General features: G+C 35.7%; 1 long non-coding RNA gene across 1 annotated transcript in view; it reads right to left on the reverse strand.

The window, feature by feature from the left end:
• The window catches only part of LOC138711754 (uncharacterized), a 61,019-nt gene extending 54,378 nt beyond the window's left edge, over positions 1-6,641 (reverse strand). The window contains exon 1 of the long non-coding RNA XR_011335444.1: positions 5,501-6,641. This is a non-coding gene — a long non-coding RNA (uncharacterized lncRNA). The remainder of the gene's footprint in view (positions 1-5,500) is intronic.
• Between the last annotated feature and the right edge of the window lie 283 nt (positions 6,642-6,924).

A 6,924-nucleotide genomic window follows, 5' to 3' on the forward strand; every position in this document is an offset into this window, starting at 1 on the left:
TCTGTCCATTTCACACGCTCCATACTTCTCCATATCCACATTTCAAATGCTTCTATTCGATATACTGTGAACTTGAGTGAATGAGCTAGAGGAACTAGCCAAGGCAAACGAACTATGAACTGAGAACTGACAGTTTTGTTTTGTACATAGTGCTTTGTGAACATTAGTTGAGATTAGCAGTACATTGTTGTTTTCAATAATCCAAGTGAATTGTCATTGTCGTCTGTGGAGTGCAATAACGAATACTGTATTGCTGTGCAGAGTGGAATACTCATTGTTGACGGGAGTGTTTAAATTCAGAAATAGAAAGCCATTATTGTTGTGAATAAAAGTAATATTATTGTTGAAATAAAAACCACAATATCCTTGTTTCTCTTTCCATTTAAAAATATAGAAATAAAAGTTTTGAAGTCATATGGTTCCTTTTCAGAGTGGCAGTTGCTCCTGCCTTGGAGAACATTAATACTAAAACAGTAGTAGATAAAGCTCCCTTATCAATCTCATATTAAATATTAAATAGTTTGAATTCGAATTCTAGACCAGCCAATCAGAGATAGGCATTGATTGGCTTGGATATTTCAAGATTGCTCAATTATGTAACTGTCCATCTCTCGGGGAATTATCGGAGTTAACTAGTGTGGATTTTATTGTTCATAATAATTCCACAAAAACAAAAATAAAAAACCGATAAATTTATGAGAAAACCGATATATTATACGATATGTTGAATCAAATTTTCGATATCGATATATCGAAACGAAATTATCGGTATTTCGTAAAAACCGATATATCGTTCCCATCTCTAGTTGACAACCTTTGCATGACTGCGAGAGAGCATATGTATCGATAACTTTACCACATTTAGCACTGATAACACTACATACTCCATGCTGTGATGTGTGGCCCCTTATTAGCCAGGTTCCATCACAACTGACTGATATGTCTCTGCTATTAGAGAGACTTGCTTCTTCTTCAGCTGCAGCTATTTTAGAGTCCATAGCCACCTCTGAAGTTGCAGTTAAAATCCTATTATTTATCATGTCATATGTGTTGTGCACAACAGGTGGTGGCAAGTTCATAAGACCACAAAACACTTTCAAGCCTACTAATCCTTGGCCTATGCACCTAGTTGCATACACAGCTTGTCTGTTCATTGAATAAACGTTATTATTCTTACCTAATATCCTACAATTTTCAAATGATCCTATATCTAAACACTTTTTACATACTATGCTAACACTACAACCCAATCCTACTATTCTATTTACACTCATTTCAATATTGCTGCCACATTTACATCGAAGACACTTTTCTATTTCTTTGAACATAATATTTACATCAAAGATTAAATTTACACTATCACCAGTATTATTTACATTAGCATCCTCTGCATTTAGTCCAGTTACTATTTTTCTTGCAGATGCACTTTCAAGGTTTGGTACATTTATATCACATTTTCTTTTATTTTGATGTTGATTTCCTTTCAATTTACTTCTCACTGGTTTGTAAGATGTTTTTCGCTTACCCATGTTTAGATATTCTGGGAAAAAAACATGCAAAAACAAGAACAAGAGAGCACACAACAAAACACAGTGATTCACAAACTTTCCCTCTTCTAACATGTAAACATCCTGCAAACAACATGTCTGCACTTCCTGTGAAGCAGAGAGTGTAGTAAGTCAGCGGTAATCACCTTTGGAACGGCATTTTCAAATTGGTTGAATATAATTTGAATGTCATTAAAGTTAGAAGAAGTGGGCTGGGTGGAGGACATTTAAGGGGCACACTGAAGTGACATGCAGACACATTTTTGGTCTATACAAGATATTTACACAATTTTTTCACTGAAATGAAGAGGAAAGTCTATAGAATATAGAAAAAAATAATTTGAAAAATGAAATTTTTATACCCCCAAAGGTGGATGTACCCCATTAAAAAGAAACACAGTATCACTTTTTGATAAACTAAATACTTCCGAAATTAAAGTAAAACATGGAAAGTAAAAATTTACAATTTGAAGATGCATATTAAAAACTCTCCATATATAAATGTAAATTTAAAGTTGTTGATACTTAACCCATTAATGCCCAGAATATTTTTTGTGGTTTTTAGAACATATTCATATTCTACTATCTACCACAGGAAATCCTGCCGCTGGGAAATAAAGACATAAAAAATATACTTATTAAGTTATCATATTCAAAACCTCGAAATATGTTGGAAAATCATACATGTTATGAACTTTTCACTTCTTTCACATAATTTATACATCCCACAAAGGCTAAAGATGTTGAAATAATTGTTTATATAGGAAAAATATATTTAAAAACAATACATTTTACAATGTGCTGCTCAGTTTTCAGTGTGATAGATTTTCTGGCATTCTGGATGCAGCGGTACACTACATTTTTCACATACGAATGTTGTACGACGTCCACACTGCTTGCATCGTGCATTAGAATGTTCACTATGGATGATCCAGTGATCAATCCTGTCGAAACGAACATTATCATGAGGTACTTCTCGAATTTGAAGTGCTGAGCAAAGAGAATTTCTAGGTTTCCCGTACTGGAATAGGAGTTGCTGATTGCATTGCTGTTAGAAAGTTAGTAGTGATGTCCAGGGTGCGATAAAGCCCCCACGCATTTAGACCCCATGCAGACAGTGTCCACACCGTTACTGTAGGTTGCTACATATTGATAATTGGAATGCACATCACCTATATATCTACTATACAGTGCAACTGAATGTTATTGGCTTATTTGAATCGTCCTCTTTGTCTTGGAACTCCAGCATTTAGCTTTTCAAATTCAAGTCGCTAATACCAACATTGCTGGCGATTGTAACTACACTATTGTCATTCCATTGCACTAAAATTACATCATCTGCAACAACAGTCTCCATAGCTCCTCTCTTTTCCTTCGGAATTTTTAATTTATTTGCAGGAGGAGCCTTATGCACCCTGTTGCGAATTGTTCCTGTTACTCCAATGCCCTCAGCAGCTAGGTCATGCATAAGATCAATGGACATGAAATAGTTATGAAAAATACATGACTGCCCTTTTGGATATCAGTCTTCTTTAGAAGTCCAAAAACAACATCAAACCCCTGTCCTTTCCCTGAAGTTCGTAGGTTCGTACTATGGTCACATGCTCCGCATGCAGAATATAGCCATCTGCAGTACAGAGAGACCAGAGCTTGAAGCCAAACCTTATTGGTTTCCCTCAAATGAAATGTTTGGTTCCATGTCTGTCATAATACGGGACAATTGTTTCATCAATATTCAGGTGTTCTGGAATGTCACAGACTGAATGACTTATTTAGTATATCGAGAATTGGTCTAACGTAGTGATCATTTGAAATTGCCATATTATCAGCAAAATGCAGTCGTCTCATATCGTCAAAAGTATTCCACTTCATTGAATCAGAAATCAAAACGCTATGTAAATCTGGTATTCTACTCCAATAAAGTCGTCTGTGTGGAAGTTTATTATAGCCAGAAATGAAAAGAATGCCAAGAAAAACTTAAATATCTTTTGTTGTAGAGTCAGTAGAATCAGTAGATAGATTTTCTGAATACAGTAGATCCTACTTTGGTCCAAGATCAAGTCTATGAGCTCGGCTTTGGTGGTGGTGGCGCATTACTTTCGTTATCAGAATCAGAATCAAACTGGGCGTCACTCTGCAGCATACACCAAGGGAAATGACAGAATCCTCATTTGTTTCGGCCTCAGGTTGCTCCCGTGGAGGAAAAATTGTAACATTCAGCCGTCTGTGACTCTCATTACTCTGTATTTGCATCATATAACACATTTCATTGACTGTGTACAGCAGTGAACTGCAAAAATATTCAAATCAGTATAGGTAGAATATAAATGACTAAGTTATATCCCAGTGGTAGGAAAACCTGCCATCAAAGTTTAGGCTACAGTATAGTACGTTATTAATTATGAAATGATGTCAGTCACAAACTATTCAAGTAGTATGGTTTACTGACTATGTATTTTCATAATCAGGTGTCACTTGTTACTTTAAAAATGTGTACTACTTACACACTTTCTCCCTCGTTGCAAGCCATCTTTTGAAGAGAAGTTGAACTGTGACTTCGAACCAATGTACCGATGCAGTTAATTAACTAATGTTGTTAAAATTCGAGAATACCATGCGGAGTATATCTTAGAATCCATTGTTGCAATATTCATAACAAAATAATTTATAGAATAACTCTTCTCAGGTTCTCAGCCAGGTGAGTTGGAGATTAGCTTCCAAGCCTCAAGTCATACAAAATAATTTATTTATACATTGTTAAAAATTTAAAACTTGGTTGGTAGGAAAACCTGCCATGGGCATTAATGGGTTAATATTATTATAATGTACCGAAGTCCTAGGTTCATAGATATCTATGATGTAGTGCAGAGGGCTGCCAATAGAGGGAACCCAAGAGTTGGAACTTAAAACTGAGACATTCTTCCGACGCCAGGGTGGAATCCGGTGTGGCTTAGTGGATAAAGCGTCAGCACGTAGAGCTGAAAACTCAGGTTCAAATCCCGGCGCCGGAGAGAATTTTTCTCTGTTCCATTACTCTTTCATCGTATTAATGGGTTAAACTTAGTTCTTTTATAACCATATCAGAGATGATGTAAAAAAATAATCGTGGATGAAACTTAAATTCTGTAAGAGGAGATTTTGATAATATACTTTTTTTTAAATTTGCATTACTCAAAAAACTATTCATTTTGTCATAATGAAACAAACATATGTAAGAACAAGAATATTTACAGCAAGGAATTAAGTATACAGAAAATGAAGTCCCTACTTAAGAATTGTACGAAATGGAAATTTTACCCATCACTCCCCTTACGAAAAAAAAAAAAATACGGGAATGCAGCGCACACTTCTGTAAAGAAGTGAGAGCAGTGAATGTATTCGTGGGGTACAATTCAGTACACACTGTTATCTGTTTTATGTGAAAGTCTGCAATGTTCATTTTGTTCCTAATGTACTGGTGATAGCCTGTTGTATTCCAGAAAAGCCACACGCAAGGAAGTACAATTTTCCTTTGTTTCACTGCCTTTTATGAGATGTAGGGCTATATAGTGATAAACACTTGGTTTTTTTTTAGTTTGCAGGGGCCACAAATACTTTCAACATAAAAACCCTTTTATACTTAAATTACCAGTATATTTTAATGCTCTGTGTAGCCCCCCCCCCTCCAGCTTGTTATTAATTGCCAACATAATATGCAAGAGGTCCAAGACGAATTCCTAGGAAAATGGTCAGTCTCGCTAGTATTTCGTCCTGAACCTCTAGAGTCTCTGTATTTGTAACAAGTGGGAGGAGAGGACTACATCAGTGCATTAGAGTATAGTCCTGATGATATCAAACGATTTTAGCATTTAAATAAAATAAAATTGTGCCTTCTTGAGTGTAGCTTTTCTGGAGAATGACGGTTTATCTTTAATAGATTTTTCAAAATAGCTAGCTTCGTTTCATGGACCTACCTGCTGCTGGTATTGTAGTTCTTTTTCTGATCCTTTACGTTTTTCTTTACATTAGAGGACAAATATGACGGGTGATGTGAAAACTTTGAAGGGACTGCATTGTCTATGAGCTGAGGTATTTCCCCAGGCACTACAAGAATGCCGTCGTCACTTCGAACTGCTCTGTCTTCTCGTACAATACGTTGTTTAGAAAAATGATTCATGCGTACGGGGGAGTATTACTAGGCTGAAAATTGTCCCTGTGAATGGAATGGAACCATTGTCGTCTTCTGTGAGAATCTTTTTGATAAGAAAATTGCTTTTCTATAGCACGCGACACAAACTTCTAACTTGCATTTTTCTAAGTTCTACTGTGCGGAAACAGACAGGTTAGGTTAGATTAGGTTATTTTAGGCTTTTAGTATGCCTTGCGTATTCGAATCTGTTAGGTTAGGTTAGTGTAGGCTTTTGATATGCCTTGTATATAATAAATTGAAGTCAAATGTGCGTTTCGCGTTCAGTTTGAATTGTTCTACCTCTCATTAAATAGGCCTAATCACTTTTAGGTTACCTACAAAAATGAATTCTTTCAAATTTTTACTCATTTTACAGCATGTTTTCAAGGCAACTGACATTCTATATGAATTCTTTACATTCCAAACTACCTTTCTTGTGAAAATTAAGACAATTATTCCACTTTCTTCGTCAAAAAAACTTTCAGTGTCGCGTGCTATAGAAAACCCAAGAAAGACTGTTACATAACCGTCAGTCAGTGTGTTATAGTTTGATCTACAGTAAGAAGCAGCACGTCCTATGCATGATGTTAAATTATTCTTTCTTTCCATCGGCTAGTCTGCAGCCCGACTGCATTTCGAGAAGTTGAGGTTATGTTGTATGTTCGCATTGCAACTTACGATTTTTTGAGTATCCAGTAAGCTGTGATGTACTAACACAGCATAAATTTAAGATGAAGTAACGAATTTTAACATTGATGAACAGATAAAACATGCGTATATGGAACCTCTACTCTACACACCATAGGACAGCTACTACACTTCATAAAACTACAAACATTACTAATATATTGCTGTGTTTGATATTCACCATTTCGCATTTTCATACAGCTGCTAATTTCTGTTTATTTTAGACAACGATTCAGTCAGCCACCCGAACAGTGTTGTCAACACTGTATTAATAAATCCCACATTGCTTACATTAATTTCCCCTCGTCCAAAAAATAAATTGTGCAGTGGTTCCCAGCAGGGTTGCCAGATTGGGCTACAAGTAGCCAATTGGGTACTCAAAAATTTTCGGGGCTATTTTTGGGCTTTTATTATTTGAATTTGAGGAAAATTAATAATAAGGTGTAGTAATAGTCTTCCTCTCCGTGAAAAAAAAAAAAAAAAACTGATACAGTGTACGTCTAGTCTTATTTCACCACCAGA

Source organism: Periplaneta americana, chromosome 2, assembly GCF_040183065.1.
Source record: "Periplaneta americana isolate PAMFEO1 chromosome 2, P.americana_PAMFEO1_priV1, whole genome shotgun sequence".
Taxonomy (NCBI): Eukaryota; Metazoa; Arthropoda; class Insecta; order Blattodea; family Blattidae; genus Periplaneta; species Periplaneta americana.